Below are 15,059 nucleotides of genomic sequence, written 5' to 3' on the forward strand. Positions count from 1 at the left end.
TGCATTAACGACTGCATCCTCTACCGCGGTGAATACGAGAATTTGAATGAATGCCCGGTATGCACTGCATTGCGTTATAAGATCAGAGGCGATGACCCTGGTGACGATGTTGAGGGCCAAAAACCTAGGAAGAGGGTTCCCGCCAAGGTGATGTGGTATGCTCCTATAATACCATGGTTGCAACGTCTGTTCAGGAACAAAGAGCATGCCAAGTTGCTGCGATGGCACAAAGAGGACCGTAAGTCAGACGGGGAGTTGAGACACCCCGCAGATTGAACGCAATGGAGAAAGATCGACAGAGAGTTCAAAGATTTTGCAGCTGACGCAAGGAACATAAGATTTGGTCTAAGTACAGATGGCATGAATCCTTTTGGCGAGCAGAGCTCCAGCCAGAGCTCCAGCCATAGCACCTGGCCTGTGACTCTATGCATCTACAACCTTCCTCCTTGGTTGTGCATGAAGCGGAAGTTCATTATGATGCCTGTGCTCATCCAAGGTCCGAAGCAAGCCAGCAACGACATCGATGTGTACCTAAGGCCATTAGTTGATGAACTTTTACAGTTGTGGGGCAGACCTGGTGTACGTGTGTGGGATGAGCACAAAGAAGAGGAATTTGACCTACGAGCGTTGCTTTTCATAACCATCAACGATTGGCCTGCTCTTAGTAACCTTTCGGGACAGTCAAATAAGGGATACAATGCATGCACGCACTGCTTACATGAGACTGAAAGTGTATATTTGCCTAATTGTAAGAAGAACGTGTACCTTGGGCATCGTCGATTTCTTCTGAAAATTCATAACGTAAGAAAGAAATGCAAGCATTACAACGGCAAGGCGGATCACCAGCCGAAGCCTGCGGAACGTACTGGTGGTAGGTATTTGATATGGTCAAGGATTTGAAAGTCATCTTTGGAAAGGGTCCTGGCGGACAATCAGTTCCGCAGGGAGCTGACGGGCACACACCCATGTGGAAGAAGAAATCTATATTCTGGGAGCTAGAATATTGGAAAGTCCTAGATGTCCGCTCTGCAATCTATGTGATGCATGTTACGAAGAATATTTCCGTGAACCTGCTAAGCTTCTTGGGCATGTATGGGAAGATAAATGATACAAAGGAAGCACGGCAGGACCAGCAACGTTTGAAAGATCCTAATGACCGGCATCCGGAATGGTTTCAAGGACGTGCCAGCTACACTCTTACCAAAGAAGAGAAGGTCATCTTTTTTGAATGCCTGAGCAATATGAAGGTCCCGTCTGGATTCTCGTCGAATATAAAGGGAATAATAAACATGGCGAACAAAAAGTTCCAAAACCTAAAGTCTCACGACTGCCACGTGATTATGACGCAATTGCTTCCGATTGCTTTGAGGTTGCTCCTACCGGAAAATGTTCGAGTAGCCATTGTGAAACTATGTGCATTCCTCAATGCAATCTCTCAGAAGGTAATCAATCCAGAAGATCTACCACGGTTACAGAACGATGTGGTCCAATGTCTTGTCAGCTTCGAGTTGGTGTTCCCGCCATCCTTCTTCAATATTATGACGCACCTCCTGGTTCACCTAGTCGAAGAGATTTTCATCCTCGGTCCTGTATTTCTACACAATATGTTCCCCTTTGAGAGGTTCATGGGAGTATTAAAGAAATATGTTCGTAACCGTGCTAGGCCAGAAGGAAGCATCGCCAAGGGTTATGGAAATAAGGAGGTAATTGAGTTTTGTGTTGACTTTGTTCCTGACCTTAAGCCGATTGGTCTTCCTCGATCGCGGCGCGAGGGGAGACTAAGTGGAAAAGGCACGATCGGAAGGAAATCAACAATATGAATGGACGGCCATTCTATGACTGAAGCACACCACACAGTTCTGACCAAATCCATCTTGGTGGCTCCGTACTTTGAGAAACACAAGAATATTTTACGCTCGGACAACCCGGGGAAGCCTGAATCCTGGATTAGAAAGTCCCACATGGAGACTTTTGGCAGTTGGTTGAGAAAACATTTAATGAATGACAATGATGTTGGAGATCAGTTGTACATGTTGGCCAAGACACCATCTTCGACTATAACGACTTTCCAATGGTACGAGATAAATGGGAATACATTTTACACGATCGCCCAAGATAAAAAGAGCACCAACCAAAACAGTGGTGTCCGCTTTGATGTAGCAACCGAGAATGGGCAAAAGGTCACATATTATGGTTACATAGAGGAGATATGGGAACTTGACTATGGACCGTCCTTTAAGGTCCCTTTGTTCAGGTGCAAATGGTTCAACCTAACAGGAGGTGGGGTAAAGGTGGACCAGCAAAACGGAATGATGATGGCGCGTGATGCACACGTCCGTTGGGAACCCCAAGGGGAACGTGTGATGCGCACAACAGCAAGTTTTCCCTCAGAAAGAAACCAAGGTTATCGAACCAGTAGGAGATGAAGGCCACGTGAAGGTTGTTGGCGAAGGAGTGTAGTGCAGCGCAACACCAGGGATTCTGGCGCCAACGTGGAACCTGCACAACACAATCAAAATACTTTGCCCCAACTTAACAGTGAGGTTGTCAATCTCACCGGCTTGCTTTAAACAAAGGATTAAACGTATGGTGTGGAGAATGATGTTTGTTTGCAAAGAACAGCAGAGAACAATGATTGCACTAGATTGTATTTCACACGTAAAAGAATGGACCGGGGTCCATAGTTCACTAGTGGTGTCTCTCCAATAAGATAAATAGCATGTTGGGTGAACAAATTACTGTTGGGCAATTGACAAATAGAAAGGGCATAGCAATGCACATACATATCATGATGACTAATATGAGATTTACTTAGGGCATTACAACAAAGAACATAGACCGCTATCCAGCATGCATCTATGCCTAAAACGTCCACCTTCGGGTTAGCATCCGCACCCCTTCCTGTATTAAGTTGCAAACAACAGACAATTGCATTAAGTACTGTGCGTAATGTAAACAATACAAATATCCTTAGACAAAGCATTGTTGTTTTATCCCTAGTGGCAACAACACATCCATAACCTTAGAAATTTCTGTCACTGTCCCAGATTCAATGGAGGCATGAACCCACTATCGATAATAAATACTCCCTCTTGGAGTTACAAGTATCAACTTGGCCAGAGCCTCTACTAGCAACGGAGAGCATGCAAGATCATAAACAACACATATATAATAGATCAATAATCAACTTGACATAGTATTCCATATTCATCGGATCCCAACAAACACAACATGTAGCATTACAAATAGATGATCTTGATCATGATAGGCAGCTCACAAGATCTAAACATGATAGCACAAGAGGAGAAGACAACCATCTAGCTACTGCTATGGACCCATAGTCCAAGGATGAACTCCTTACGCATCAGTCCGGAGGCGGCATGGTGATGTAGAGTCCTCCGGTGATGATTCCCCTCTCCGGCAGGATGCCGGAGGAGATCTCCCGAATCCCCCGAGATGGGATTGGCGGCGGCAGCGTCTCTGGAACTTTTCTCGTATCGTGGCTCTCGGTACTAGGGTTTTTGCGATGGAGAGAATATATAGGCGAAGGGGCAGAGTCGGGGGACGCTCGAGGGGCCCACCCCATAGGGCGGCGCGGCCAGGGGTGGGGCCGCTCCCCCTAGGGTTTGGCCGCCTCGATGCCCCTCTTCGTCTCCTCTTCGGACTTTTGGAAGGATCCGTGGAAAATAAGACCGTGGGCTTTTGTTTCGTCCAATTCCGAGAATATTTCCTGTGTAGGATTTCTGAAACCAAAAGCAGCAGAAAACAGGAACTGGCGCTTCGGCATCTTGTTAATAGGTTAGTGCCGGAAAATTCATAAAATGATATAAAGTGTATATAAAACAGGTGAGTATTGTCATAAAACTATCATGGAACATAAGAAATTATAGATACGTTTGAGACGTATCAAGCATCCCCAAGCTTAGTTCCTACTCGCCCTTGAGTAGGTAAACGATAACAAGGATAATTTCCGAAGTGACATGCTACTATCATAATCTTGAGCAATACTATTGTAAAGCATATGAGATGAATGAAGTGATTCAAAGCAATGGTAAAGATAATGACTAAACAACTGAATCATATAGCAAAGACTTTTCATGAATAGTACTTTCAAGACAAGCATCAATAAGTCTTGCATAAGAGTTAACTCATAAAGCAATAAATTCTTAATAGAAGGTTTTGAAGCAACACAAAGGAAGATATAAGTTTCAGCAGTTGCTTTCAACTTCAACATGTATATCTCATGGATAATTGTCAACACAAAGTAATATGATGAGTGAAAATAAGCAAGTATGTAGGAATCAATGCACACAGTTGACACAAGTGTTTGCTTCAAAGATGGGAAGAAGTAGGTAAACTGACTCAACATAAAGTAAAAGAAAGGCCTGATAACCCACAAGTATAGGGGATCGCAACAGTCTTCGAGGGAAGTAAAACCCAAATTTATTGATTCGACACAAGGGGAGGTAAATAATACTTATAAGCCTTAACAACTGAGTTGTCAATTCAGCTGCATGCACCTGGAAAAGCACTAGTAACAGGGGTGATGTGAAAGCAGCAGTAATATGAGAGCAATAGTAACAATAACACAGCAGCAGTAACAGCAACATAGAGGCAATGGCACCAGAAAATAGTTGATACTACTTCCAATGTCATATAGGAACGAGTATATGATGATGAGAGATGGACCGGGGTTCCCAGCTATCTACACTAGTGGTAACTCTCCAATAACAAGTGACAAGTGTTGGGTGAACAAATTACAGTTGGGCAATTTATAGGATTGAAATATCATTAAGACAGTTAATCAAGATTATTAATCATGTAGGCATGTTTTCCATATATAGTTATACGTGCTCGCAATGAGAAACTTGCATAACATCTTTTGTCCTACCAGCCGGTGGCAGCCGGGCCTCAAGGGAATCTACTGGCGATTAAGGTACTCCTTTTAATAGAGCACCGGAGAAAAGCATTAACACTTGGTGAAAACATGTGATCCTCATATCACATCCTTCCCCTCCGGTTGTCCCAATTTCTGTTACTTTGGGGCCTCGGGTTCCGGACAGCAATATGTGCAACAGCTTGTAGATACAATCTAAGCAATAATTATAGAGCTTAAATCTAAGATCATGCCACTCGTGCACTAGTGACAAGCATTAAACACAACAAGATTGCAGCAACAATAACTTCACAAACTTTATAGATAGACTAATCATAATGTAACAATCCATCGGATCCCAACAAACACAACACCGATTACATCAGATGGATCTCAATCATGTAAGGCAGCTCATGAGATCATTGTACTGAAGTACATGGGATAGAGAGTACCAACTAGCTACTGCTAGAACCCGTAGTCCATGGGGGAACTACTCACGGAGCATGATGGAGGCGGTGGAGTCGATGGAGATGGCTTCCGGGGGCACTTCCCCATTCCGACAGGGTGCCGGAACAGAGATTCTGTCCCCCGAAACAGAGTTTCGCGATGGCGGCGGCGCCCCTGGAGTCTTTCTGGAGTTTCGTCAATCGGTCTTGAGGTTTTAGGTCATGAGGGGTCTTATAGGCGAAGAGGCGGCGCAAGGAGGCGCCTGGGGGGCCCACCTCATAGGGCGGCGCGCCCACCCTCCAGGCCGCGCCGGCCTATGGTCTGGGGGCCCCAGGCCTCCCCTCCGACTCTCCTTCGGTGTCCTGGTCCGTCTCGGTGAATTATGATGTTTGGTCTTCGTTTCGTCGAATTCCGAGAATATTGCCCGAACAGCCTTTCTGGAACCAAAAACAACAGAAAACAGGAACTGGCACTGTGGCATCTTGTTAATAGGTTAGTTCCAGAAAACGCACAAAAACATTATAAAGTGTGAGCAAAACATGTAGGTATTGCCATAAAACAAGCATGGAACATCAGAAATTATAGATACGTTGGAGACGTATCAAGCATCCCTAAGCTTAGTTCCTACTCGCCCTCGAGTAGGTAAACGATAAAAAGAATAATTTCTGTAGTGACATGCTACTTACATAACCTTGATCATACTATTGTAAGGAATATGAGATGAATGCAGTGACTCAAGGCAATGATCTATAGTTGCTAACAAATAGATAACATATAGCAAAACTTTTCATGAATAGTACTTTCAAGACAAGCATCAATAATCTTGCATAAGAGTTAACTCATAAAGAAATAGAGTCAAAGTAAAAGCATCGAAGCAACACAAAGGAAAATATAAGTTTCAGCAGTAGCTTTCAACTTTCAACATGCATATCTCATGGATAATTATCAACACAAAGTAGAATAATAAGTGCAATAAGCAAGTATGTAAGAATCAATGCACAGTTGACACAAGTGTTTGCTTCTAAGATGGAAGGAAGTAGGTAAACTGACTCAACATAAAGTAAAAGAAAGGCCCTTCGCAGAGGGAAGAAGGGATTAAATCATGTGCTAGAGCTTTTCAAGTTTTGAAATCATATAGAGAGCATAAAATTAAAGTTTTGAGAGGTGTTTATTGTTGTCAACGAATGGTAGTGGGCACTCTAACCCCCTCATCAAACAGACTTTCAAAGAGCGGCTCCCATGAAGGACGTTATTTCTACCAGCAAGGTAGATCATCCCTCTTCTCTTTTGTTTACACATGTACTTTAGTTTTATTTATGGTTGACACTCCTCCCAACCTTTTTCTTACACAAGCCATGGCTAACCGAATCCTCGGGTGCCTTCCAACATTCACATACCATGAAGGAGTGTCTATTTGCAAAATTAAGTTGCTTACTGATGAATCAGGTCAAAACACGTGAAGAGAATTATTAATGAAAGTTGATTAATGATTAATTGGGGCTGGGAACCCCATTGCCAGCTCTTTTTGCAAAATTATTGGATAAGCGGATGAAGCCACTAATCCATTGGTGAGAGTCTGCCCAACAAGATTGAAAGATAAAACACCACATACTTCATCATGAGCTATAAAACATTGACACAAATAAGAGATAATAAATTTTGAATTGTTTAAAGGTAGCACATGAAGTATTTACTTGGAATGGCAGAAAATACCACATAGTAGGTAGGTATGGTGGACACACATGGCATAGGTTTTGGCTCAAGGTTTTGGATGCACGAGAAGCATTCCCTCTCAGTACAAGGCTTTGGCTAGCAAGGTTGTTTGAAGCAAACACATGTATGAACCGGTACATCAAAACTTACATAAGAACATATTACAAGCATTATAAGACTCTACACTGTCTTCCTTGTTGCTCAAACACTTTTACCATGAAATATCTAGATCTTAGAGAGACCAATCATGCAAACAGATTTCAACAAGCTCTACGGTAGTTCTCCACTAATAGGTTTAAACTACATGATGCAAGAGCTTAAACTTGATCTACTTGAGAGCTCAAAACAATTGGCAAGTATCAAATTATCCAAGACAATATGAGGCATTTTCTGTTTCCAACCAAATAACAATAAGTGCAATAGCTTCCAACTTTTGTCATGAACATTAAAAGTAAAACGAAGAACACCAGTGTTCATATGAAAAAGCGGAGCGTGTCTCTATCCCACACAAGGATTGCTAGGATCCGATCTTATTCAAACAAAACCAAAAATAAAAACACACAGACGCTCCAAGTAAAGCACATAAGATGTGACCGAATAAAAATATAGTTTCAATAGAAGTGACCGATAAGTTGTCGATGAAGAAGGGGATGCCTTGGGCATCCCCAAGCTTAGACGCTTGAGTCTTCTTGAAATATGCAGGGATGAACGACGGGGGCATCCCCAAGCTTAGAATTTTTACTCTTCTTGATCATATATCATCCTCCTCTCTTGACCCTTGAAAACTTCCTTCACACCAAACTTCTCATAAACTTCATTAGAGGGGTTAGTACTCAAAAAACTTAAATTCACTTTAGTCCTGTAGTGACACATTGCAAGAACTCAATAAAACATTAGCTATAGCTCTCCACGTCTAGAAAGCCTTGCTTAAAGTCCACAAGAGACAATGCAAAAAACAGGGACAAAATCTGTCAAAACAGAACATCCAGTAAAGACGAATTTTTAAGAGGTACTTACGTTGCTCAAATCTGAAAACTCAAAACTAATGAAAGTTGCGTACATATCTGAGGAACACGCACAAAATATGGCAGATTTTTCTGAGTTTCCTACCTAAGCCCTGCTGAAATTCGTGATAGCAACAAATCTATTTCTGTGCAGAAATCCAAATCTAGTATCAACCTTCTATTAGAGACTTTACTTGGCACAACAATGCAATAAAATAAAGATAAGGAGAGGTTGCTACAGTAGTAACAACTTCCAAGACACAACAAAACAGTAGCAAAATAAAGACATGGGTTATCTCCCAAGAAGTGCTTTCTTTATAGCCATTAAGATGGGCTCAGTAATTTTAATGATGGTCACATAAGAGTTGAAGCAAAAGAGAGCATCAAAAGGCAAATTCAAAATACATTTAAGTCTAACCCACTTGCTATGCATAGGAATCTTTTACACAAATAAATTCATGAAGAACAAAGTAACAAGCATAGGAAGATAAAACAAGAGTATCTTCAAAATTTTCAGCATATAGAGAGGTGTTTTAGTACCATGAAAGTTTCTACAACCATATTTTCCTCTCTCATAATAATTTTCAGTAGCTTCATGAATAAACTCAACAATATAACTATCACATAAAGCATGTTTTTCATGATCCACAAACACATAATTTTTATCAAGCTCAAAAATAATGGGGTTAAAACTTTCAAACCCACTTTTATCAATAATATAACAAGATGATTGATCAATCTCGAGAGATATGGGACTCCTACATAAAGTCAAGAACTCTCCAATCCCATTTTCATTGGTGGTACAATTAATATTATCAAGTAACATAGGACCATCATCTAGACCTTTATCATAAACATTTGCTACGCAAAACTCTTTAGTACCATGCATTTCGATATCAGGCACAAACAAAGCATTATCATAAAATTTATCAAAATAGCATGGATTATCATAAATAACAGTAGCATAATTATTCTCACAAGTTTTACTCATAGAGAATATTTGAAGAGAATCCACAGGAACATAACATGCATCCTTTTTCAGTAAGCATGGAGGACAATCAAATAGTGTAAGAGATAAAGATTTACTCTCATTAGAAGGTTGGCATGGGTAGCTAATCCATTCTTCCTCCTTTTGTTCATCACTCTCCTCTTATTTTTCATCCAATGAGCTTTCAGGTTCATCAATTTCCTCCACTTTTTCATCCAATGAGCTTTCAGGTTCATCAATTTCTTCTTCCACAGATTCCTGCAAATTGTGAGTGCATTCTTGTGCATTAATGAGTCTCTCTTTATAATCAATGATATAAGGATTATCGCTGTAACTCTCTACGCAAAAATTAAGGATAGAAGAGACATAATCTTGAAGGTCCTTACAAGCAACACAAGTTTCATAATTTTTAGCCATGAAGGATTCGATCTCAGAAGCTCCCATAAATAAGATAAATTTTTCTACCTCTTCGAACCCAAGATGAATATATTTATTCCAATTATAGTTCTTAATTAAAACTTCTTCACTAAAGCCACATTGGAATTTCAGATGTTTAGTATCCTGTTTAGAGCAACAGTTTATATCATGGCGTTTAAGCAAGATTTTAGCAATTGTATTCAATTTTTCTATCACAGCACTCATGACTTTACCCGTTCTTGATTCTCTATAATTATTATATAATTATATAAGCTCCAAATAGGTTGTGGGTGTGATGTGTACAGCGGCAAGTTTTCCCTCAGTAAGAAACCAAGGTTTATCGAACCAGTAGGAGCCAAGAAGCACGTTGAAGGTTGATGGCGGCGGAGTGTAGTGCGGCGCAACACCAGGGATTCCGGCGCAACGTGGAACCTGCACAACACAACCAAATTACTTTGCCCCAACGTGACAGTGAGGTTGTCAATCTCACCGGCTTGCTGTAACAACGGATTAGATGTATAGTGTGGATGATGATTGTTTGCAGAAAACAATAGAACAAGTATTGCAGTATATTATATTCGATTAAAAGAATGGACCGGGGTCCACAGTTCACTAGTGGTGTCTCTCCCATAAGATAATTAGCATGTTGGGTGAACAAATTACAGTTGGGCAATTGATAAATAAAGAGGGCATGACCATGCACATACATGATATGATGAGTATTGTGAGATTTAATTGGGCATTACGACAAAGTACATAGACCGCTATCCAGCATGCATCTATGCCTAAAAAGTCCACCTTCAGGTTATCATCCGAACCCCTTCCAGTATTATGTTGCAAACAACAGGCAATTGCATTAAGTATGGCGCCTAATGTAATCAACAACTACATCCTTAGACATAGCATCGATGTTTTATCCCTAGTGGCAACAGCACATCCACAACCTTAGAACTTTCTGTCACTGTCCCAGATTTAATGGAGGCATGAACCCACTATCGAGCATAAATACTCCCTCTTGGAGTTACAAGCAAAAACTTGGCCAGAGCCTCTACTAGTAACGGAGAGCATGCAAGATCATAAACAACACATAGATAATAGATTGATAATCAACATAGCATAGTATTCTCTATTCATCGGATCCCAACAAACACAACATATAGCATTACAGATAGATGATCTTGATCATGTTAGGCAGCTCACAAGATCCATCAATGAAGCACAATTAGGAGAAGACGACCATCTAGCTACTGCTATGGACCCATAGTCCAGGGCTGAACTACTCACTCATCACTCCGGAGGCGACCATGGCGGTGTAGAGTCCTCCGGGAGATGATTACCCTCTCCGGCAGGGTGCCGGAGGCGATCTCCTGAATCCCCCGAGATGGGATTGGCGGCGGCGTCTCTGGAAGGTTTTCCGTATCGTGGCTCTCGGTACTAGGAGTTTCGCGACGAAGGCTTTAAGTAGGCGGAAGGGCAGGTCAAGCGGCGTCACGGGGGCCCCACACAGCAGGGCCGCGCGGGCCCCCTGTAGGCCGCGCCGCCCTACTGTGGCGGCGCCCCGTGGCCCCACTTCGTGACTCCTTCGGTCTTCTGGAAGCTTCGTGTGAAAATAGGCCCCTGGGCGTTGATTTCGTCCAATTCCGAGAATATTTCCTTACTAGGATTTCTGAAACCAAAAACAGCAGAAAACAGCAACTGGCTCTTCGGCATCTCGTTAATAGGTTAGTGCCGGAAAATGCATAAATATGACATAAAGTATGCATAAAACATAAGAAATTATCGATACGTTGGAGACGTATCAGCATCCTCAAGCTTAGTTCCTGCTCGTCCCGAGTAGGTAAATGATAACAAAGATAATTTCTGGAGTGACATGCCATCATAATATTGATCATACTATTGTAAGCACATGCAATGAATGCAGCGATCAAAGCAATGTAAATGTAATGAGTAAACAATTGAATCATATAGCAAAGACTTTTCATGAATAGTACTTTCAAGACAAGCATCAATGAGTCTTGCATAAGAGTTAACTCATAAAGCAATAATTTCAAAGTAAAGGTATTGAAGCAACACAAAGGAAGATTAAGTTTCAGCGGTTGCTTTCAACTTGTAACATGTATATCTCATGGATATTGTCAACATAAAGTAATATAACAAGTGCAATATGCAAGTATGTAGGAATCAATGCACAGTTCACACAAGTGTTTGCTTCTTGAGATGGAGAGAAATAGGTGAACTGACTCAACATAAAAGTAGAAGAAAGGCCCTTCTCAGAGGGAAGCATCAATTGCTATATTTATGCTAGAGCTTTGATTTTGAAAACATATAGAGAGCATAAAAGTAAAATTTTGAGAGGTGTTTGTTGTTGTCAACGAATGGTAGTGGGCACTCTAACCCCCTTGCTAGACAAACCTTCAAAGAGCGGCTCCCATTTTTTTTTTTTGGGTGGCACTCCTTCCAACCTTGCTTTCACAAACCATGGCTAACCAAATCCTCGGGTGCCTGCCAACAATCTCATACCATGAAGGAGTGCCTTTTTATTTTAGTTTTATTATGATGACACTCCTCCCCACCTTTGCTTTCTCAAGCCATGGCTAACCGAATCCTTCGGGTGCTGTCCAACAATCACATACCATGGAGGAGTGTCTATTTTTGTAACATTATGATGGTTAATTAACTTGGGACTGGGAATCCCATTGCCAGCTCTTTTTGCAAAATTATTGGATAAGCGGATGAAGCCACTAGTCCATTGGTGAAAGTTGCCCAACAAGATTGAAAGATAAACACCACATACTTCCTCATGAGCTATAAAACATTGACACAAATCAGAGGTAATAAATTTTGAATTGTTTAAAGGTAGCACTCAAGCAATTTACTTTGGAATGGCGGAGAAATACCATGTAGTAGGTAGGTATGGTGGACACAAATGGCATAGTGGTTGGATCAAGGATTTTGGATGCATGAGAAGTATTCCCTCTCGATACAAGGTTTAGGCTAGCAAGGTTATTTGAAACAAACACAAGTATGAGGAGGTACAGCAAAACTTACATAAAAGACATATTGTAAACATTATAAGACTCTACACCGTCTTCCTTGTTGTTCGTCCCTTACTAGAAATTATCTAGACCTTAGAGAGACCAATTATGCAAACCAAATTTTAGCAAGCTCTATGTATTTCTTCATTAATAGGTGAAAAGTATATGATGCAAGATCTTAAACATGAGCACAACAATTGCCAAGTATCAAATTATTTAAGACATTCTACCAATTACTACATGTAGCATTTCCCGTTTCCAACCATATAACAATTTAACGAAGAAGATTCAACCTTCGCCATGAATATTATGAGTAAAGCCTAAGGACATATTTGTCCATATGCAACAGCGGAGCGTGTCTCTCTCCCACACAATGAATGCTAGGATCCATTTTATTCAAACAAAACAAAAAACAAAAACAAACGGACGCTCCAAGCAAAGTACATAAGATGTGATGGAATAAAAATATAGTTTCACTAGAGGAACCTGATAATGTTGTCGATGAAGAAGGGGATGCCTTGGGCATCCCCAAGCTTAGACGCTTGAGTCTTCTTGAAATATGCAGGGGTGAACCACCGGGGCATCCCCAAGCTTAGAGCTTTCACTCTCCTTGATCATATTGTATCATCTCCCTCTCTTGATCCTTGAAAACTTCCTCACACCAAACTCAAAACAACTCATTAGAGGGTTAGTGCATAATAAAAATTCACATGTTCAGAGGTGACATAATCATTCTTAACACTTCTGGACATTGCACAAAGCTACTGAAAGTTAATGGAATCGAAAAATCCATCAAGCATAGCAAAACAGGCAATGCGAAATAAAAGGCAGAATCTGTCAAAACAGAACAGTTCGTAAAGACGAATTTCTAAGAGGCACCAGACTTGCTCAAATGAAAATGCTCAAATTTAATGAAAGTTGCGTACATATCTGAGGATCACTCATGTAAATTTGCATAATTGTCTGATTTACCTACAGAGAATTAGGCCCAGATTCGTGACAGCAAGAAATCTGTTTCTGCGCAGTAATCCAAATCTAGTATGAACCTTACTATCAAAGACTTTACTTGGCACAACAATGAAACAAAACTAAGATAAGGAGAGGTTACTACAGTAGTAACAACTTCCAAGACTCTAATATAAAATAAAAGTGCAGTAGTAAAATCATGGGTTGTCTCCCATAAGCGCTTTTCTTTAACGCCTTTCAGCTAGGCGCAGAAAGTGTGTATCAAGTATTATCAAGAGACGAAGCATCAACATCATAATTTGTTCTAATAATAAAATCAAAAGGTAACTTCATTCTCTTTCTAGGTAAGTGTTCCATACCTTTCTTGAGAGAAATTGATATTTAATATTACCTTCCTTCATATCAATAATAGCACCAACAGTTCGAAGAAAAGGTCTTCCCAATATAATGGGACAAGATGCATTGCATTCAATATCCAAGACAACAAAATCAACGGGGACAAGGTTATTGTTAACAGTAATGCGAACATTATCAACTCTCCCCAAAGGTTTCTTTGTAGAATTATCAGCAAGATTAACATCCAAATAACAATTTTTCAATGGTGGCATGTCAAGCATATTATAGATCTTTCTAGGCATAACGAAAATACTTGCACCAAGATCACATAAAGCATTACAATCAAAGTCATTGACCTTCATCTTAATGATGGGCTCCCAACCATCCTCTAACTTCCTAGGAATAGAAGTTTCGTGATTTAATTTCTCTTCTCTAGCTTTTATGAGAGCATTTGTAATATGTTTCGTGAAAGCCAAATTTATAGCACTAGCATTAGGACTCTTAGCAAGTTTTTGTAAGAACTTTATAACTTCAGAGATATGACAATCATCAAAATCCAAACCATTATAATCTAAAGCAATGGGATCATTGTCCCCAATGTTGGAAAAAATTTCAGCAGTTTTATCACAGGCAGTTTCAGCAGTTTTAGCAGTTTCAGGCAGTTTTTCACGCTTTGCATTAGAAGTGGAAACATTGCCAACACCAATTATTTTACCATTAATAGTAGGAGGTGCAACAACATGTGGAGCATTAGCATTACTAGTGGTGGTAATAGTACAAACTTTAGCTATATTATCTTCTTTAGCATTTTCTTCCTTTTCCCACCTAGCACGCAATTCGGCCATCAATCTTATATTCTCATTAATTCTAACTTGGATGGCATTTGCTGTAGTAACAATCTTATTATTATTATTTTCATTATGCATAACTTTCGATTTCAAAAGATCAACATCAGCAGCAAGACTGTCGATTTTAGAAGCAAGTATATCAATTTTCCCAAGCTTTTCTTCAACAGATTTGTTAAAAGCAGTTTGTGTACTAATAAATTCTTTAAGCATGGCTTCAAGTCCAGGGGGTGTGTTCCTATTATTGTTGTAAGAATTCCCATAAGAATTACCATAGCCGTTGCCATTATTATAAGGATATGGCCTATAGTTGTTACTAGAATTGTTCTGGTAAGCATTGTTGTTGAAATTATTGTTTTTAATGAAGTTTACATCAACATGTTCTTCTTGGGCAACCAATGAAGCTAACGGAACATTATTAGGATCAACATT

The sequence above is a fragment of the Lolium perenne genome, chromosome 6 (assembly GCF_019359855.2).
Source record: "Lolium perenne isolate Kyuss_39 chromosome 6, Kyuss_2.0, whole genome shotgun sequence".
In the NCBI taxonomy this organism is placed as follows: domain Eukaryota; kingdom Viridiplantae; phylum Streptophyta; class Magnoliopsida; order Poales; family Poaceae; genus Lolium; species Lolium perenne.